We start from the raw sequence: 22,174 nt of genomic DNA, 5'->3' as shown, positions 1-22,174 counted from the left end.
TCACCGGGGACCTCATTTTATCAACTATTTTGGAGGGATAACTACCCATCTCTTATTTACCTTAAATAGACGAGTAGTAAATGGCAAAAGAAAAGCTCACAATTGCTACTCACAGTCTATCAAACAGCAACATGTTCTACTTTTAACCATGTAGTGAGACTAATACAAATCTCTGACAAAGTTCAGTGAACATATTTATTGTTCACATTCTTTCTTTGCATGTTCACAAAATTCATCTTCATTGTGTTCATTCTTCAAATTGATACACACATCTTCTTCCACTAATACAGTGAAATACAGCCAAGCCTTGATACAAAATCTTCTTTAACAGATACAAAGAAATACAGCACTCTGCAATGTTTCTTTTTTTCCTGTGTCAGAATCAATGTTCTACTTTTAAACAGCAGTTAAAATATAGTAAATGTGCAAGTTGCTCTTTTCTTTTTTTTTTTTTTTGAAAACCTTTATTGTGCACGAAGTACAGTACAAATACGGGCCCACAACCTTCCGGCCGGCCACGGACTCTCATGTAGCACCAAAGCAAGCAATACGGTGACATAGTAATACTACTGCAGATCGGCTATTAATCAGGAATCAGACTGGAAATTGCCGTAAGACCATGGCACAGGAGTAATTAAGGTTAAGTTTTCAAGTTTTTTTTTGCGCAACTAGGAAATTCAGGCCGTATTGTTCCGTATTCATAAAATGATAAAGTAAAGCAAGGACCATGCAGGTGGGACATAACAGGAGCTACGCTTCGCACAATCAACGTCTCAACAAGCAGTCCCCACCGGGCAGGATGGCCACACAATATTCACGTTACAGGGTAGCAATCCCAACTACCTACTCATATCTACTCCGCCACCCTTAACCCAATATGCCTGAACACGGGCCAAGAAAGAGAAAACATAAAAAAGGAAAAAACAGGTCCCATAGAAACTAACAACAAATAAAATGTAACCCCCCACCCTACACACATGCAGAGGCTATGGCCTACCCCCCCCCTAGCAGAGTGTCTGTCGCCCCATAAACCCGAAATATAGCGAGAGAAGAAAGAGGTGGAAGAGAAAGGTGAGATAAAGCAAGAAAAATGCAGCAAAGGAGAAGAGAAAGGAACAGGAAACGAAATATTTAAACTCTTGAATATAGGGAGAAAGAAAAGAACGAGCCGTTCTACCACTCCCAAGAAGAAGGAAGCGGGGAGGAGCCCTTACAATACCAGAACTCCCGGACTCCCAGCCATCTACAGACCCTACGTCATATTAGCGTTCCGGTCCGGATCCCCCCCGGCTAGTCAATACAGGGTCAGCAGCCTTCAATCGCAACTTCTGTCCCTTAGCCACCCGCCCACAAAACAACAGTCGCCCCATTAAGAGGAACCAAAAAGGAGGATAGTACACAATACTTGCGACTTGTAGTGAAGGGAGAGGCCAGCGCGCACAACAGGAAGTACAGTATGAAATAGGTGGAAATCACACTGATTATAAAATCAATACATCAACAAGTGTTTCAGTCCGGGGTCACAACCAGGCAGACAGTCCGTGCCAATAATGGAAGAGTCATCAACCCTGCCCCGAACGTCGGAATCCCACCAGGCAGAGCCACAGCGAAGCGGTGAGACAATATGGCCGCAGAGAGAAGGAGAGTGTCGCAGGAACACAAAATGGCCGTCGGGGGCCAACAGTAACTCCATCAACTGTAGTAGTGAGTTCCCCAGGAGCCTGCATAGCGTTCGAGTTCTTCGAATACAAAGCCAGAGGGCACAACCCAGGGGCAGGTGATGAGGTCGATAACGTCTTAGACACGTCCCAAGGCACTTGCGATGAATATTTCAACAATGTTGCACTCTCCGGTGGAAGGAGAAACAAGGTATCCCAGATAGAGGCAGCAGGCGGACAATCTCGGGCATCAGTAAATGCAGGAGCGGACACCTCTGTCCGGTTGGCAGGAGGAAGCGCTGTATCACCATGAAGCGCAAGCGGAGATGAGGGTAGGTTTGGCGAGGTCAGCACAGTGCTGTCCCGTCGCAGCGACGACGCCATGTCGTCCAGGCAAGTTGCTCTTTTCGTTTATTTTCAGTGTTACTGCCATTCTAAAATCAACTGAACCTTGTAGAATAAAAAAAAACAGGCTGACAACTGGATACAATTTTTACTTTCCTTGGCACTCAAACTGGATTAAATAGAATAATTCTGAAGTCACTTGATTATTTGTAATACACAAATTAAACCAAATCATCTCTAGTAGCACTAAGACCAACTCTAGTTTCAATACTTTGGCATTTAAAGAAATGTTTGTTTCACATATGGAATTTCTATAAGCAGGAAGTTCGATATATATATATATATATATATATATATATATATATATATATATATATATATATATGAAATTGTTGCCCCTAGGTGGCATGCCCTTACAGGTAGGAATTAATGCCTACGCAAGGGCGCGAGGCGCGAACAAAGTCCTTTTCCTGCCATACGCGTTTCGGGCCAACGCCCTCTTAAGTGGCAGACCATGTGACATAACGGCAAGCTGCAAGCACCAGTGAATACCCACAGTAATTATACACAGGTGTAACACCTGAAGCAAAGCTTTCTGGGACTGGTGGTTTAGTAGAACCCAAGTGGGTCGCCGCCGCCATTCACATGCAAAAAGTATTAAAAGGATTGTTAATGTCCCCGCAAGCACCCCGCAAGTAAAAGGCACCTCCCGTACCACAGTAAGCTGCCCAAATGAGGTAGCTTTGCTGATTTGTCTGATTTTCAAAGAGTTTGGGGTTGAGAGAAGGTTTGCTGCCTTTGGAGTCGGCGAGGAAGGAATCGTCTGGATGTTATAGCGAGCAGGGCTACGTTTCAGGAATCTGATTATAATTGCGACCAGCTTCATTCACGGAAGTTTCTGCATGAACGAAGAAGAATTTATTTGAGAGGCTCAGCACAAAAGTGAACATTGTCAGCCCGACAGAGCATTGTATAAGATTCCCGACCAGAAATAAAGATTGGGGCGACCTCTTTGAAATAGTGACCTCAATCGCATAAATAGAGGGAACTAAAATTCCAATTGAATAAAATGAATCTCCTTTCCCATAATATGGATTGAGAACACTGCATCTCGAGCCTAGATCCCAATCGAAAAGGTTCCGGTTGCCCCATTTATTCAGAAAAGTGACAAAGCCCTGATGAGAATCCGGGAACTGGGTTTCCTGGATTTGAAACGCGTCGGCACAACTGAAGGAGCGAGTAACGCTATTGATAGTGCAAATTAAGTTTTGCTAATTTTGAAATTGATCACCTTTTGGTGGCTTTGCTCCATTTTTGACTTTGTCCTTCATTTTGGTTATAGATTTAATCATTTAAATTTAAAGGCACAAATATACACTGTTTGTTTGTATAAAGTGTTGTATGTAGGATGTATGATGTCTATTTTTCTTTAGCAATTATGTGGAATGTAAATAAGTGTTTGTAAATATTGTCATATATTGTTGTAAGTGTTATATGGAATGTACAGCTTTTCCTTTTCATACAGAAATGTGATAAAGAATAAAAAAAGAATAAAAACTTAAAAGGTATAAATAAAAGTACCGGTTCAAACCAAAGGAACTTGTGTTTGACCCTCAAGTTAATATTTTGAAATCAATATTGGTTTAGGTAATTTTGTGTTTATTGATTATTCTAGTTGGGCATAGAAAGTTGCGGGTTGACCTGTCAAGGGGGGCTGCTTAAAAAAAAAAAAAGGAGGGGGGTCAAAAAAAGTGTGTTTCCCATGTTAATTCATATAGGAGCTTTGAACACGACTACAGCCTGAACCGCTGAAAGGAATTACACCTAATGTGGCAGAAAGGTAGATTTGGTTACTCAGATTACGCTTTCTTTGGTGTAAATATTTCCAGTAGTTTGTGAGAAATTAAAAGAAATCCAAGTTGTACATCTATGATCGCGAAGCCTTCGCAAATAAGAACAAGCGCAAGCAGAGATCTGCAGAGCTCTGATTGGCTGCCAACACTTCAAACAGGAAGTGTTGGCAGCCATCTTGAGACTCAGCTTCAGCCAAGACCCCAAAAAAAGAGTGAAAAAATGGGGAAGGGTAGGAATACCCTGACCCCTTAGCTCTGGTCTTGAGGTACCAGAGCGACACCCCGAAGTCAAAAAAACTTTTTTATTTTTTGCAACAAAATTGTGACACATTCATTGAAAAGATGAAAAAAAAACAAGCACAGTCTCCTGTGCATGCCTCCTTTATTAAATGAAAGGAGGGGGCACACGTGACTCCCCTCTTTGGGCATGTTTATGACCCGGGGACCACCACCTCCCCCAGGCTAATGCTTATTTAAATGCGGGGGGGCCTCATGGATCCCAAGGGACCACCACCTCCCCAGGGCTATAAATAAAATAAATAGAGGGGGGCTGCATGGAACCCCTGAGCCGTGGGGACCACCACATCCATGGGGCTTATGTTAAATTTAATGCGTTGGAGCAGACACCCCCAGGACCCTGGAAACACCACCTCCCCGGGGCTACAATTAACACTAAAAGGGGGTCGGTGCAGAACCCTAGCTCCAGGGACAATCACCTCCCTGACAAGGACAAATACAAAAAATGTAGGGCGCCACAGGCCCCCCACCTGGAGCCAAATTATGGCCCTGGGGTAAGGCTGGCTCCTGCTTTGTCAATGGGTGCCCGCCCCCGGGGCATACACTCTGGGTCCAGCGGGCGGGAGCTGGCAAAGCGCTCCCACCCGCTGAAAGCAGAGATTTCATCTCTTTCTCTGCCACATACATGCGGGCAGGGAAAGAGATTACCCTTTTATTCATGCACACAGGGTGCTGTGCTTTCAGCACTTCCCTGGGTGCAATACCAATGCCTGATCCTGAAGGAGGCGAGGCCCCGCTGGGACCTCTGGCCCCTGAGTCCTCCCCCAGTGGTCCCGTACCACACTGAGTGCTCAGGGTAGGCTCAAGGGCACCCAGGGGAACATGGCCGGACCCCGGGGATGGAGTCCCTGGGGACAAAATCAGCCTGGGTAGCGGGAGGGAAACAGAGGGGGGGAGGGAGACAGAGGGAAGGAGGGAGACAGAGGAGGGAGACAGAGGGAAGGAGGGAGACAGAGGGAAGGAGGGAGACAGAGGGAAGGAGGGAGGCAGAAGGAAGGAGGGAGGCAGAGGGAGGGAGGCAGAGGGAGGGAGGGAGGCGGAGGGAGGGAGGCAGAGAGAGGGAGACAGCGGGAGGGAGGGAGGCAGAGAGAGGGAGACAGAGGGAGGGAGACAGCGGGAGGGAGGGAGGCAGAGAGAGGGAGACAGAGGGAGGGAGACAGAGGGAGGGAGGGAGGCAGAGGGAGGGAGACAGGGAGACAGACAGAGGGAGACAGACAGACAGAGGGAGGGAGGGAGACAGATGGAGACAGACAGATGGAGACAGACAGAGGGAGGGAGACAGAGGGAGGGAGGGAGACAGAGGGAGGGAGGGAGACAGAGGGAGGGAGGGAGACAGAGGGAGGGAGGGAGACAGAGGGAGGGAGGGAGGCAGAGGGAGGGAGGGAGACAGAGGGAGGGAGGGAGACAGAGGGAGACAGATAGAGGGAGGGAGACAGAGGGAGACAGACAGAGGGAGGGAGACAGAGGGAGACAGACAGAGGGAGGGAGACAGACAGAGGGAGACAGACAGAGGGAGACAGACAGAGGGAGACAGACAGAGGGAGACAGACAGAGGGAGGGAGACAGACAGAGGGAGACAGACAGAGGGAGACAGACAGAGGGAGACAGACAGAGGGAGACAGACAGAGGGAGGGAGACAGAGGGAGGGAGACAGACAGAGGGAGGGAGACAGACAGAGGGAGGGAGACAGACAGAGGGAGACAGACAGAGGGAGGGAGACAGACAGAGGGAGGGAGACAGACAGAGGGAGACAGACAGAGGGAGGGAGACAGACAGAGTGAGGGAGACAGACAGAGTGAGGGAGACAGACAGAGTGAGGGAGACAGAGGGAGGGAGACAGAGGGAGGGAGACAGAGGGAGGGAGACAGAGGGAGGGAGACAGAGGGAGGGAGACAGAGGGAGGGAGACAGAGGGAGGGAGACAGACAGAGGGAGACAGACAGACAGAGGGAGACAGACAGACAGAGGGAGACAGACAGACAGAGGGAGACAGACAGAGGGAGGGAGGGAGGGAGGGAGGGAGAGAGAGAGAGAGAGAGAGAGAGAGAGAGAGAGAGAGAGAGAGAGAGAGAGAGAGAGAGAGAGAGAGATGTGTGTGTATGCCGGGTCTGGTGGCTCAGTGGACGAAGGTGTCCGCTACAGATGCCTGTGTTCAACCTCATGGTCACAGGTTTTGCTTTCTCTAGCCCCGCCCCCCTCCCCCACTCACCCCACCCCCACCGGTGCGGCAGTTGGCCACAAACCACACTGTGCGGTACTTGATAGGTATGCACAAATGAGTGAACTCCTGAGAGGTCAGTGTATTTGATAATCGCACTGTTTTTGTATTTTTCATTAAAAAGATTAGAATTATAAACACAGCCACTCACTCACCCATACAAGCACTCACATGCCTACATAACCACTTACATACCCATTCACATATTCTTACAAGCACTCACACATCTGCTTACTCATCCATACATCCATTCACAATTACTCTACAATACAGCCACTCACACACCAACACAACTAACTAAATACCCTCTCAAACAGCCAGTCACTCACCCATACAGCTCCTTGCACAGCCATTCAGACACCCACTCACTCATACAGCCACTGATACTGTTCTCATCAATATAGTCACTCACACAGCCACTCACTCACCCATACAGCTACACACACACCTACATATACATCATACAGTCACTCACAGAGCCACTCACAAACAGATACACACAGTCACTCACATAATAAATGTTAGAAATATTATCACTCAGTATAACACAAAATATACTATTTTAACTTTTGCAGTACCTTGGTATTTGTTTAACATTCAAACGTTTAGAAAACACACTCGCTGGATGATGCCATAAGTGATTTATTTGAGATGTCATTAGTGATGTCACGGACCATGTAATAAGTGATGTAATATATGAGGTCATAAACGGTGCACTGCGGCGGGCGTGAGTTGTAGTTCGCTCAGCTAACTATAACTGCTGAATTTCACTGGTTTTGTATGAGTGAAGTGTGAGCCTAACTAGAACGTCCCAGTGACCATTTTTTTCTGTGAATATATATACACACACACCCATTATCATATATATTTGCATGTGACCAAGGCACTTGATGAAACTTGTTGGGTTTGATTGCCATCTTTCAATACAAAGACTGGCTAATAAATAAATATAGGTTTATTTCCGTAGCCACGAAAGGGGTGAAAAGCAGACTGCGCCGGACGGGAGGAGAGGCCCAAGAACTTGGCCGTAGCCCGTCAGTCCTTAAAGCGCGATGTCTGCTTTGTCGCCAAAAGATTGCATGCATCGCTTCATAGAACATACAAAGCTGGGCGGGGTCGCTCCGGGTCCCGGAAAGAGAGGGACGCTCGGGTGTCGACCCTTCGGGCTTGGCGTGCGGAGACGTGGGAGTAGCACTACCCGCCTGCCTCGTCGGATCGGTCGACTGACAAGTAGAAGTCACAGACCGACAATGCTTCTTCGACTTCTTCTTATGTTTCGACTCACCCGATCCCAACTGTGAAGACTTCAATGATTTCAAACCAGAATGGTGGTGCCTCTGCGACCGGTCCCTCGACCTCCCCCTCGACCTCCCTCTCGAATGGGACCTCGACCAGCGCAGAGCAGACTACCGGCGTTCAAGTAGCTTTCGGGACCGCTCCCTCAAAGCCTTCGGTGTCAACAACGGACAGTCGGAGCACTACTTGGGGTTGTGGTGGCGCTCCAGGAAAAAGAGGCACACGCGGTGCGGATCCGTCACAAACATCAATCGGTTGCAGGAACCACAGGCCTTGAAACCGAGCATCCCTCGTGCACCTGTTCAGAGTCAGAGACTCGAAACAAGACATCGAAAAAAGTCAAGAAAAACGTAGTCAAAAAATGACTGATGTACCGCTCTTCCCTGATCTGCGTTGGCTGGCGCTGAAGAAAGAAAGAACTGACGTCAGCGTGCAAGGGCAGCATTTAAGTAGCTGCTGCGACATCATCCTGGCGACCTCGTCGCCGGCGACTGATGCAGAGCCAACCAACGCCACCTTCCGACGCGCAGAGGTACTGTTGAGGAAAAAACTTTCCGGATCCAGTCTGACGTTTGGGGTAATTCTAAGCTAAGGAATCTTTAACTAACGTGTTTCTTTCAGATCCTTACGCTATTATAGATACCAAAGAAATCTGTCTGTGGAGGTGGGTCTGCAGACTGTTTTAAACTAAGAGGTCCTAAAGGATTGAAGGGGAAAAATCCCCATCCCACCAGACCAGACTGTTGAGGTAGTAGTATTGGCAGACATGTGCAGAGAGGCCCATGTAGCTGCCTGACAGATGTCCAAGACTGGGACTCCTTTAGCGAGCGTAGTGGTTGCAGCTGTAGCTCAGGTGGAGTAAACATTTAATCCCTCAGGGGGCTGTTTCCTTGCCATTGTGTAGCAGGTTTTAATACAGAGGATGATCATTTTTCTTTTTTCCTGCAAATCGAGGAAAGAGTTGATCATCCATCCGGAATTCTTTGGTTAGATCACTATAGAACGATAACGCTCTTTTTGGAACCAGGCGGTGGAGTCGCTCAATTTTTTTGAAAGAATAAGGAGAGGGAAGAAAAAGTAGGCAGGGTGATGCTCTGCCCGACATGAAAAGGTGTGACCACCTTTGACAAAAAGGACGCGTTTGTTCCAAGAACCAGCTTTTCTGGGAAGAATGAAGTGTATGGAGGAGTACCTGAAAGCTCCTGCAATTCACTAACCCTCCTGGCACATGTTATTGACACATGGAAGACAGTTTTGATAGTTAAGATCCGTAGCGGGCAGCTCAGCAACTGCTCAAAAGGGGAACAGACGAGGAAGGTGAGAACTAAATAAAGTCTCATTGGATCATAATGAAGGACGTGGGAGGACACATTTGCAGCAAACCTTTAAGGAATCCAGTCAATACAGGTAACTTAAACACAGAAGCCGGAAATGACAGACAGATACCCTTTCACTGTGCCCAAAGCAAAGTTTGCATGGCAAAGGGGTACAGTGAAAAGGAGAACCTCAGACAAGGGTGCAGACAGAGGATCAACTGATTTAGAAATATACCATGCCACAAACGTGCACCAATTGGCAGGTGTAAATGATTTTGGTAAAAGAACGCCTGGCTGCCAGAATGACATCACATACATCAGGAGGGAGATCAAAAACCCTAAACTGTCGTCGCTCAATCTCCAAGCATTGGAGTAGAGTGGACAGGTTCGGGTGCAGTCCCCTGCACTGTTGCTGGGAAGAAAGATCCTCCATGGGCAACCTGCCAGAGGACATGCTTTTGAGTCACAGGCCTCACTGGAACTGGCCAGACACCCACAATCCCCTAAATGATGTTTACCACACAGGCACAAGGCTCAATGCCGGAGTCAGGAAGGCTGTTGTAGTCAAGGTATTGACTGGAGGTGTACAAGTACAGAGTTGTAATTATCTCTGATATGTATAACACATTGGCTAGGGGTCTAAAATGTGTCTATGGGTTAGGGGATGACTTCTTTAATATGCACTCAGGAATGAAGTCATAAGAGTATCACCAATGCTTTTTGTAATATATTTCGAACAATTGAGAGGGTTTGGTTTAGGCAGTGGGGAGGCTTGCAGACGTTCAAAAACTAAATTTGTGAGGGAGGAGCTTCGCGGGCAAGCAAGATGGCCGCGTAAGCTCGGAGCTCCGGAGACCCTCCGATCCTCCACATAAATCCTGATGAGAATCCTGATCCACGATAGTGGAATATTGTGGGTGAACGGTTGTTGAGGCGGGACTCGTTGTCCGATTCAAAATCCGACACTCCTAGGTGGAGTTACACCGTGTAGAAGATTCGTGCCAGGGACGTGCTACTACCCGTGCGGTGGTTGACGACGGCGACACTGTCGCACGGAAGCGGTGTGGTGTGAGAGTGACTATTCCGCTTGCCCAACGAAGCACGCGGAGTTGCGGAGTGGGACGTTGCGGATCAGCAACTGGTGTTCGCGGCGCCCAATAGTCGCATCGAAGAGCCGGTGAGGCCCCGGTGTGTGATCCATTGTGCTGGTCCCCAAAACCACCATGGCGGGCAGAGGCGAGTCGGACAAGGCGAAGGTCCGTGGGAGTTTTCCCAATCGAACAATATGGATCGCTATGCCCAGCAGAAGAACTCGCCGGGTGCAGCTGCCTGGTCTAAGGACTCAAATCGGGACGAGTCGCCAGACACGTCGGACCCGACACTCCGGGACGTCATGGGCGCCATTGCGGGCATCAAAACGGAGATGCATAAACAACATGAGGTTCTGACGCATAAAGTCGACACCATGGCGATTGAGGTCAACTTGATTAGAGCCGATCTGGGCAAGACCAACGATAGGGTCAAATCGTTGGATATTTAAACCCCGAGCCTCACAACTGATGTATCGGACCTACAAACAGAGGTCCGAGACTTGAGATCGGCCAACGATCTTTTCGCGAGACGGCTGGATGATTTTGAAGGACGTGCCAGGCGACAGAACGTCCGAATCATCGGCGTACCAGAAGGGGCAGAGGACTCGGCCACCGATCTCTTCGTGGAAGACCTGATACAAACTCATCTGGCCCCTGTGGGCCTCAGCCGTTTCTTCTCAGTGGAGCGAGCTCATAGGCTGCAAGGGGGACGCCCGAAAGTGGGTGCCCCGCCGAGGCCCATTATAGCACGGCTGTTTAACTTCAGGGATCGGGATGCTATCCTGCAGGCATCAAGGAGAGATGGGCCGCTTAAGTTCCAAAATGCGGACATAAACTTTTATCCGGACTTTACTCAGTCGGTACAGCGGCGGCGACAAAGCTTCACGGGGTGAAGAGGCAACTAAGAGAACTGGGGATGAAGTACTTGATGTTCCCCGCGAAACTTCGCATTGAACATGATGGCCGTGCCATATTCTTTGATTTGCCTGAAGTGGTGAGCGAGTGGTTTGGACACTTTGCCGCAGAGACATGATGAACGCGAGGAACAATCGGAGGGCGCCTCGGGAGGCCCTGAGCAACAGGAGTAAAGTCTATCTTCGGAACATAGTCGGACAATGGGACTGCTGGTGACAACCGGTATCACATTCCTGCACTTTATAATGAATATCCTTTACTTGGTTATGGAGGGTGGCGGGGGGGCCTGGGTGATCTCCATTCTCCTCTAGGGTCTTTCTGTAGCGTAGTTTTCTGGGGCGACAGGCACACTGCTGGTTGGGGGGGCTACTTAGTCTGATGCAGGGGTGCAGGGTGGGGGGTGGTTATGTTGTTGGTTGTATGTTTTTTCCTTTTTTCCCTTTCTCTTCTCCAAGGCAATGTAAAAACTGTAATTCTTATGGTTCTGTAACTACGATGCCTGCCGGGACTGGCGAAGGCCCACAATTCGACGATGGGGGGTAGGAACCTAAAAGTATTGTGTTGGAATGTCAATGGGCTGGGGGATCGCATAAAGAGAGGTGTGGTTTTGCAACTGTTTAAAAGATGTATGCCCAACGTTATTTTGCTACAAGAGACACACTTGGTGGGGAACACGTGCCAAGCGCTTAACAGGAAGGGTTTCAAGATGGTGGCGCACTCGGGGTTCTCTTCGGGATCCCGGGGGCGGGGATCATGGTGCGCGTGTCTCTCCCATTTGAGATTGACTCTAGTGTTGCCGATGAGAGGGGGCGTTACGTCGCCGTCTCGGGGAGATGGGAGGGGCGGTCCCTGGTTCTGGTTTCGGTTTATGTTCCCCCTGGGTTGCAAAACAACACGTTTCAGGACATTGGGGGCGCCATTTTAGGTCTTCCTGAGGGTCTGCTTATTATAGGAGGGGATTTCAACGCAGTTTGTTCGGGGACCCTAGACAGACATCCATCCAGAGATCCCCGAGGTTCGCAATCCTGGCTTCCCGACTTCCTGGACACTATGGGACTTATTGACTGCTGGCGGCTCATGCACCCTACCCAGAGTCAATACTCATTCCACTCAGGGGCACACGGAAGCCTCTCCAGAATCGATTATGTTCTGGCTCTAGCGGCCCACGCGTCGGCAGTCTCTGAGGCCCGACTAATGGCGAGGGGCATCTCAGACCATTCTCCGGTCTGGGTGTCCTTTGACTTCGACATCGTGGCTAACGAGAGGGTGGTATCAGTTAATCTGTGGTACTTCCGCAACCCCAAGACTCGTGGACTCATGGCTAAGGCTATTGAGCTTTATTTCTCTGAAAACACGGGGTCAGTTACAATGGCTATATCCCTATGGGAGGCCTTTAAGACGGTCTTGAGGGGTGAGGCGTTCTCCCTTATAGCTGAGGTACGGAGACGCAGGGACGCGGATGTGGTGCGGATTGAATCTGAAATTGAAGATCTGGACTCCCAATTGGAAGTCGACCCGACACCGGACCTACTCCATGTTCTCTCACTTAAACAGTCAGAGTATCAAGCTACTGTTACTGATGCTGCCAAGGTCATGGGTAGAGAGCAACAGGGTAGGATCTATGATGTCGGGGACAAGGCGAGCAAACTCATCGCTTGGTTGGATAAAAAAGAGAGAGCCAGCCGTGTGGTCCCGGAGGTGCTGGGGGAGGACGGCGTGACTGTCACCGACCCTAGTGCCATTGTCATGGCATTTGCAGACTATTTCGAGACCGTTTACACCTCGGTCTCCGACATGTCTGAGACTGACTCTGGGGAGCTCTTGGCAGAAGCGGAGCTCCCGTGCCTGTCGGAAACAGAGCGGGACGACATGGATAGGGATATTTCCGCCGATGAGATTGCCCTCGCAATACGTTCCCTGAGATCTGGCAAAGCGCCCGGTCCCAATGGTATACCAGTGGAGCTTTACAAGATTAAGCCTGATGTCATCTCCCCGACCCTGCGGAACATGTTCCTGGAGGCGCGGGAGACGGGCATGCTTCCCTTGGACCAGAGACTGGCCACCATCGTGGTCATTCATAAGGAAGGGAAGCCCAGAGACCTGTGTTGATCGTATCGTTCCATCTCTCTGTTGAATGCTGAACCCAAGATTCTGGCTAAACTGCTTGCCAACCGTTTGGTTGGAGCGATTAGCGACTTGGTTCACCCGGACCAGTTGGGCTTTATTCCACACCGCAACACTGCCCTTAACCTCAGGAGACTACATGGGGCCCTCGCGAGGGTCCACACGCTCAGGGAGCCTGCCGTCTTGACGTCTTTGGATGCTACGATGGCGTTTGACTCCCTCAAGTGGAACTATCTATGGGCAGTGTTGGCGAAGTTCGGATTTGGTCCGGAATTCATAGGATGGGTCAAGCTCCTGTACGCTAGCCCGCTTGCCAACGTAACAGTTAATGGTCGTGTATCTGCGTCCTTTGCTCTCCGCAGAGGCACCAGGCAGGGTTGCCCCCTGTCGCCCCTGTTGTTTGCATTGGCGCTTAAACCACTGGCGGCGTGGCTGCGACTCCACCCGGATATAAACGGGATACGGTGGTCCCCTGGATTCGAGGACCGTGTGTCGCTGTATGCAGACGACATCTTGCTATATCTCACCTCTCTTTGTAAGTCACTCATTGTGGTGTGTGAGGTGCTACTTCTTTTTGGTCGGCACTCTGGCCTGATTATTAATTGGTCGAAGTCACACCTATACGTGCTGAGAGGTGGGACACCTCGGCTTCCAAGGGACTGCAACATACAGGTCGCGCGGCAGGGATTCAAATAATTGGGGATCTATATTTCAACGGATCCCAAGGTACGCTACACGAATAACTTGCTCCCCCCTCTCGCACGTCTCCGGCGTGACGTAGAGGGATGGCGGAAGCTCCCGCTTTCCCTGCCCGGGCGTGCGGCACTGTTTAAAATGATGTCCCTGCCCAGATTCCTGTATGCTCTTCAGAATACCCAGGATCCGGTCCCATCCAGTTACTTTAGGGATGTCGAGGGTTTGCAGCAGGCCCTTCTCTGGGATGGCAGGCCACGCATCCCTATTACGAAGCTTACGCTCCCATGGTATGACGGAGGCATAGCGTTGCCTGACATCCGGAGATATTATTGGGCTTCTCAGCTAGCGGCCCTTAATCACGGCCTCTACGGTCCAGTAGTAAGCCCAGGTTATGCCATGGATCGGTGGCTCCTGGACGACGGGAAGTATTATAGAGCGCTATACTCGAGATCTCTGGATGGTAGGATGCCGGGGCCGACGAAGATAGTTGTACATCTATGGCGGGCAATCACAAAGTCACAGGTGTGGAAGGGTAGGCTTACGATGGCAACCCCTCTCTTTGAATCTGAAATACTGGGCAAATTATGGCACACAAAGGGATTCGACAGGTGGGACATGATAGGCATATCCAAGATGGAAGATATGATTGTGAAAGGGGAGATAAAGTCCTTTGCTCTTTTACAGACAGAGTTCCAGTTGGGTGGAACAGAATTTTTCCGGTACGCCCAACTGCGTCATGCCCTTCTGGCAGTGATGCCGGAGGGCGAGAAGATTCCTGAGTCTTCCCCGTTGGAGGAAAGGGTGCTGGACGGCCATATGCCGGACAGTGCCATTTCCTTAAAATACAAAAAACTCATCAATATCCGTACGGACCTCCTCCTTGGGGTGAGAGACCAGTGGGTGCGTGATGGGATTGAGCTGGATGATGAAGACTGCCAATATGCAGTGTCCTCCCCCAAGGAGGTGGCGATCCCGGCCAGGTTGCGGCTGGTTCAATTAAAGATTCTCCATAGAGTGTACGTGACGGGTCCCAGGCTGATACACATGGGTCATTCAGTGGACGGCCTCTGCAGGCGTGGCTGTGGTGCACTGGCCACCTTCATGCATATTATCTGGGAGTGCCGGGTGGTCGCCTCCTACTGGAGGCGTGTACATATGATCATGAGCGAGGTGACTGGGGTATGATCGGGCTCTGTTACACATATGTTTAATTGCCTTGTTTCCTAGCACTAGTTTGGTGCTTTTTTTTTTAGTCTCCTCTTGGTTCCCTTTTTCCTCTTAGTTATTTTTCAAAATTTTAAAAAAAACCTTGTACGATTTGATAATATGCTTACTGTACACCAGCCGATTGACCGATAATATGCTGCCTAGCCTCCGGGATGTAAGGCTAAATAGCTGTGTGCACTGATTTGAAAATAAAGGTTTTCCAAAAATTAAAAAAAAAAAAAACTACATTTGTCCCAATGGTGGGTTGGGGTCTGGGCACTTCAATATTTAATTTTATCTTGTTATTGTACCAGTTCCCTCTGTGACGAGGTCACATTTGGTGGTACAGGAGAATGGTCAAAGTCAAATTTTGCTTATTTCACAATATAATCAATACAGCTAAATATTAATATAAACAATGTTTCTACGCATCAATAATATCAAGACAACAAATGTAAATTTAGACACATTTAAAAACAAATATAGATATAGCAAATATTCCCTGAGCGACAGATTTACACAAACGGATATCTACCATATAGCGACTAACCCCTAACTTCTTCAGCTAAGGAATCAAATACTGGTTCCTACATTTTGTATATAAGGAACAGACGAATGGAAAATGTACTTCAGGCTATCTGATTTCAACAAAACCTGCAATACCCAAATAAACTTTTTTTAGTTTAGCCACCAGTGATTTATTTGACTAGCTAGTGGTACTGTAACAATATAAAATGGCAAGGAGAGCTTCTTGGCGGACTGTGCCTCCATAAAATCCAGACACATATCACAGACAGGACAACATGATCCTCAGTCAGTATACCCAGATGTAGTGAGGTGATACTATTGTGCTTTCCCCAGCTCAACACATCAGCTTTTACAAGTTGGGCAGTACTGAGCTTAATTCCCTCTAGTTTGTTCCTTATACAATCTGAGCCGACAACGAGAGTTTGAATCTTCATCTCTCACCCCAGTACGCTACTCCCTAGAATGTAAAGGACACTGCATAATGCTTCTCAGCAAACTACCTAAATATAATTTCATAGGTGGGCCCAATACAATTAGGGTTCTAAGTATAACCTAACATAACCTCAATGGGGTGTACTCTTAGTTCACAAGTGATGGTAATGGCCACAATATTTTGGCGGAGACCAAATATTTTAAAATGTTTTCACTCCATTACAGAACTCCCAAATCTCACTGTCAAAACAGGATGCTGTTAATGCTTGGGCTTTACAGGCTGCACTTGCTGTAAATTTAGCTCTACCTTCGAAACCAATAATGTCCCTAGATCTCTGTTCAAGGATATTATTTATATTACACACTTGGCTATCCCATTTCCTTTTGCCACAAAATTTTACACCCACACAGTTAAACTTAGAAACACTCTCCAGTTTTTCATAATTCAGTCAGTTTACTATGACGTTTCTTGTTGGCATTAGAAGCCATACATTTTATTGTTGCTTTATTGGTCACTAATCCTTGCGTATTACATTAAGTTTGAAAACTTTCTAACAGATTTTACATTCCAGTGAGTGTAGGAGAAACTGGTAATGTATCATCTGCAGACAAAATAATTTTGAATCTTATGGCGTTCCAGTAAATGTGCATCACTGATCCAGTCCTTAAGCAGGCATATCATACTATTAATACATAAAATAATGTGGATAGCCCTGCCCGACTCCCTGCTTCACAGGGAATACCATAGTCATTTATCCTTTAGGACCACAATGAACTGTTCCAAAATGCTTTCTGAGCAGCCATTTTACAATGTAAGCAAATCCACAGGACCAAAGCAGACCATAACCGATCACAGGCATACTGTCAAAACGTGATTTAATGTAATACCACCCCATCTGGAAACCCACTTGGCAATGGTGAGAAAACCTTATTGGATGGAATCTATTCCGCAATACAATTCAGAAACATATGCTGAAATATTTCTGACAGATTATCTATTCGTGTAATAGGTGTAAAATTCAATGGGTCCTTTTGACAATCAATTTTCAATTTATAATCTTTATTCGGTTCTTAAAAAGACACCATAAAAGCAAGAATACAATATACATGCACAAGTAAAAACACAGCAAGTAATATACAGTTTTTAAAAGGTATAAATGTTAAGATTTTCTGTACTCAAGGAATGGGCCAGGGGATTTAAAAGAGTTTAAATGTTCAAATCACGTTAGGGGCCAATGTCTCTGGTATTCCTCAGTCTTGTTGCAATTCGAATAAAGTTTATCGTGCAAAACAGGGTATAAGCGTCCTCCGCTTCCTGTAGGAATCTCAGCTCCAGTTTTGCGTGTTTAAATTTTAGCTCCTTCAGGATTCCCACCAAAAACTTGCGTCTTGGCATTGTGTAAAATGGGCACAGTAAAACAAAGTGGAGGGTATCCTGCGGAGATCTAAGATCGCAGCCGCAGGTACCCTTCTCCTCCACTGTGTGGGTGAACCCAGATGGCACTGCAAGGATGTGGTGTAGCATGTTAATTCTGAAACGGGTCATGAGGTAACGATCCTGCGCGTTGTACATGACCCTCAGATAGGGTTCCATACCTTGCTTCACAGTGAGTTCATTGTAGGCGAGATTGGTGGGTTTGTGCTTCTCTTTTTCTGCCCTTAATGACTTCAGCTGTGTGAGAAAAAGTTTTTTAACCAAGGTCTTGCTCTCCGGGGTTAGAGAGTCGGGGGATAAGAAATATTTGGAGCAGCCTATCTCTGTTAGCGACTTCTTGACGAATTTCAGCCAAGGGATTGCATGGCCTTTGTCTCTTTTGAGGCAGTCCTCAATGATTTGTCTAGTGAGGGCCGCCTCCGGGTTGGTCCATACTTTCACCCATGCCAGGAGAGGTTTGGATTTGATTTTGTACTCTAGAAAGGATTCTCCTACCTCTTCATGTATAATGTGGGCCGAGACACTCTGTGGGACTTTTAATATTCTTCTTAGGAATTTGTTTTCTTCAGTCTGAAGTGGCTGTGCTTTTTTGCCAAGAAAACCCCACACTTCTGCCCCGTAACTTACTTTCGCACAGCAGATGGATCTGTATAAGGTCAGAATTTGTTCCGGGGACCATTTCCCTAGTCTTTGCCCATACCCCATGATTGCTCCTACTGCAGCTGCCAGCTTTGTAGAGTGCTTTTCAATCAGGGGTTTAAACGATAAGTCGTGATCGAATAACACCCCCAAGTACGTAAAGGACTTGACCTGGTCTATTTTATGTGACCCGATGTTGTAGGTAAAAGATCCTTTTGTGGGTTTCCCAGATGACATAATATAGGACTTTTCCAGGTTTGTTGCCAGGTCCAGTTTGTCCATGAATTTGACAAACCCGTCAATTAGTTTTTGCAGTCCCAGGGGTGTTCTAGAGAGCAAAACCGCGTCATCGGCGTAGAGTAGTACGGGCACTGCTCGATGACCGATTTGGGGTGAGTCTACTTTGAGTTTAAGGAGGTCCTTTTCCAGTGCATTAATATAAATAGAGAAAAGGAAGGGCGCAAGGATTCACCCCTGCCTTACTCCACTATTGCAGGTGAAGGAATCGGTCTTTTTGCCTTCCTGGCTGTACCTTACGCTTGCAGAGGTGTTCCGGTGGAGGTTTTGCAAGGTGTCGACTAGTGACTGGTCTGCTCCTAGTTCTTTTAGCATGGCCCAGAGCTTTCTCCTGTTTACGCGATCGAAGGCCGCTGAGAGGTCCATAAACCCCATGTGTATTGACCCCCTCCCGGCGATGGTGTATTTTGCAATCAGGAGGTATAGATTTAGGCATTGGTCGGTGGTAGATCTGCCTTTCCTGAAGCCATATTGGATTTCGGAGAGGATATGTTGCTCCTCTGCCCAGTCTTGCAATCTCGATAAGATGACTCGCCCCAGGACCTTGGCTGTCACGTCGATGAGAGAAATGGGTCGGTAACATTGGGGGTCATCACGGTTGCCTTTTTTATAGATGGGGACTATGGTCGCCGTTGACCAGGACTGGGGGAGGCCTGCCTCCACTGCCTCATTTAGCACCCTCGTAAGTAACGGAGCCCATAGTTCAGGTCTACTTAGGAATAGGTCTGGTGGAATTCCGTCCGGGCCCGGCGCTTTATTTTTGCTGAGCCCCGTTATTCCTAGTTCGACCTCTTTCAGGGTGAAATTAAGCTTAACGGGCTGATGGGCCTCCGCTGACTCCTCCTGGAGTGCCTGGTTTGAATGGTTATATAGGCTCTGGAAGTGTTTCTGCCATTGCTCCGGCAGAATGGTGTTCATGATTTTTGGGGCCCCTTGGTCCTGGAAACAGGGGGCATTGATCACTTTCCAGAAGGCAATAGAGTCTTTTCTTTCTGCGGCGTCCCTTAGGTCTTCCCAAGCCTGGTTTTGCATGCTTTGCTTTCGTGCCTTCAAAGCTTTTTTGTATTCGGCTCTGTTCCTTGCCACCCTCGTTTTGTCCCTTGGTTGGGCATGGAGACTATCCTTCAGGTTTTTCAGCGCCTTTGTACAATTTGAGTCAAACCAACGGGGGTTTAGGGGCATTTTATTTTTGGCTCCTGTGGTCAGTAGGGACCTGTTCACCACCTGCGCGATTTCTTCGAATGCCTTCACCACCTCAACTCCGGTAACGCAGGGGTCAAGGCATTTATCGATTGCTGCTGAGGCTTCGAGTAATAGTCTTTTATAGAAACTGTCCCCATCAATTTTGGCCCATTTGATTCTTCTGCCCTGGTCCACTGCTCTTTCCGTGATAACGGGTCTCTTTTGGAGTGAAAAAACAAAACCTTCCATTTTAATGATCACCGGGTTGTGATCACTGAAGCTGCTGGCCTCAATGACAATTGTACTGATGCTTCTTTTTAGGTTGGGAGAGACTAGTGCAAAGTCGATGTAAGAGTGACAACCTCTTCCTTTGAATGTTGGGGTTAGTTCTCCTTTCTCGTTTAAGATAACAAGGTCTAAAGTTTGTATTAGGTTGTGCCTTTTCATTAGTCTTTCTAAGTCCCAGCCCTCAGTTGAATGGGTGAAGTGTGGGCCTTTCGTGATAGTGCATCTTGACCAGTCATTGTTGAAGGGTATTAGTTTCTCACAAAGATGACAGTTAAAATCTCCCATTAGTATTAAACTCGTGGGGTTTGGTGTCTTGGATAAAGAATTCAAACAGTTTTCTAATTCATTTACGGCTATGCCCTTCTCCGTTATAGCCGGTGCGTTGTACCAGTTCATTAGCAGGAATGTTAAACTTGGTGAAGTAAACCTTAGTACTTGTAGGTTATGTGTGGCCCATTTGGTGTTAGACCAAGTGCCCTTAATATCTAAATTGACATAGACCGCGAGCCCCCCACTTGCTCTCCCCGAAGTAGTTTTTTTTGCAGGGACAGAGAAGCTTTTATAGCCTTCCAGGCTATAGGCGTGCGGTTCAGTGGCCCAGGTCTCTTGCAGGCATAAGATATGGAATTTGCTTATGTAGCTGAGCCAGTCCTGAGATGCAAACTTGGCCGCTAACCCTGCGATGTTCCAGGTGGCTATTAGTAAATTATCATGGGTCATGACCTTGGGTGTGCTTTTTCCCTCGCCTAGCAAAGGCTTTACTTGTTTACCCGTTGCGGATACGGCGGCCCGGCTTAATTGCGGCCTGTCAGGGCTGGCAATTCCTCTGAGAGTAGAAGGGGGGTTATCTGTTGCGGGATTTGTCCCCTCCCCTTTTCCCCTGATGGTATTCAGCGGTGTGCTGCTGCCTCCTATAATATGCACAGGTCCCAAAAAGTCGGTTTGGCCCTGGTCTACTCCTACTTTTATCCCTGTTGATGGAAGATGTGGCTCCTTCCCATGTTTGGTTTTTGGAGATGAACGGCCCAATCTCTGTCAGTCCACCCCTTCAAGTGTACTGAACCTGTTCCAATGGGCGTACTGCGTTATAGAGGAGTCATAAGTTGGGAATAGAGGATTTGGCCTTTGCCATTGAGGTTGAGGTGGGCCATATTGGAAACCCAAGTGCGGTGTTCTGTTAGGACCAATATTCTGCCTGGGCCTTTGAAGTGCAAAGGGGTAGAAGTAGGATAGATGAACCGGGTGAATTTGTGATCGAGTGTAACTCGGGGGGGCGTTGCAGATGAAATTAACAGCCGCCATGTCTCTGAAGTTCACCGTAATAATATCCCCTGCAATGGTCTTTGTACCTTTGCCGATCCACTCGCCCCTTCTCACTGAGAGGATTTCCCCATAGATGTTAGGGGGCAGGGGTCTGTGTATTTGCAGCCATTGTGCGCACTTGTTTTTAAGTTCGATTTGTGATTCCCGTTGGCCCTCCTTTAGAGGAGGAACTCCTGTTAGGACGACTACAAAGGGCAATGCCTCAGGCGGGAGATTAATTGTCCTGAAGCGTGTTGCAGTTTTCTTTTCGTTGGTGGTTGTCGCGGTGGGAATCCTGGAGGGCTTAGGGTCCGCCTTAGGGGTTAGGGCCTTATTTTCTTCTAGCGTTTGCGAGGATCCGGGTGGAAGTTTATTGTTGCCAGTGGGTGTTTGATTTTTATTTTTGCCTGCTTGCGGGGTAGAAACGACCTTTAGTTTTTCCTTAGCTCCTTTCTGCGTGACACTGGTATAATTGAGCTTGGCCCCCCCATTGGTTGCTACAGAGACCTTATCTTTTGGTAAACTTATTAGTGTGGAATCCTTTGGTTTTGTCGAGTCCCGTTCCTGTACAGGATGGATTTTCGGGCTAATTCCCTTATTGTTAACCAGTGATGTCAATCTATCTATTTTTGCTATGAGGGGTTTAAGCAGCACCGTAATGGAGTGCTCCAGGTCAAGTTTGAGATCCGCCACCATGTTGGTTATCCAGCATGGTATTCCAGGTGTAGATGGATTTATAGGCGTGATCAGATTGTGATTACTAGATTTTCCGTGACCTTTTTTCCTCCCTTGTTTGTGGCCTTCCCTGTGCGGCAATTTCTCCGCAGGGGGTACATCTTTTGCATAGGTGTTTGTTTGAATGCTTGATTGTGCGCCAGGTCTATCCCTGCTGGTTTCAGCGGGCGCCTGGGCACAAGGAAGGTCAGCAAAAGATGGTGGGGTTAGGGGCCGGCTAGCGTCGATCTCCTCTGCCAAGTCTTCGGAGGCTTCTGATAGATTAATCAGTGATTCCTGAGTTTCTTGGATGATGGTTAAAGGTGGTAAGGACATTCTTCTC

General features: G+C 47.9%; 1 protein-coding gene across 2 annotated transcripts in view; it reads right to left on the bottom strand.

The window, feature by feature from the left end:
* THAP4 (THAP domain containing 4) overlaps positions 1-22,174 on the bottom strand; it is a 452,859-nt gene that overhangs the window by 137,561 nt on the left and 293,124 nt on the right. The window lies entirely within an intron of this gene.

Source organism: Lissotriton vulgaris, chromosome 11, assembly GCF_964263255.1.
Source record: "Lissotriton vulgaris chromosome 11, aLisVul1.2, whole genome shotgun sequence".
Taxonomy (NCBI): domain Eukaryota; kingdom Metazoa; phylum Chordata; class Amphibia; order Caudata; family Salamandridae; genus Lissotriton; species Lissotriton vulgaris.
This window is presented reverse-complemented; position numbering and strand designations above follow the sequence as displayed.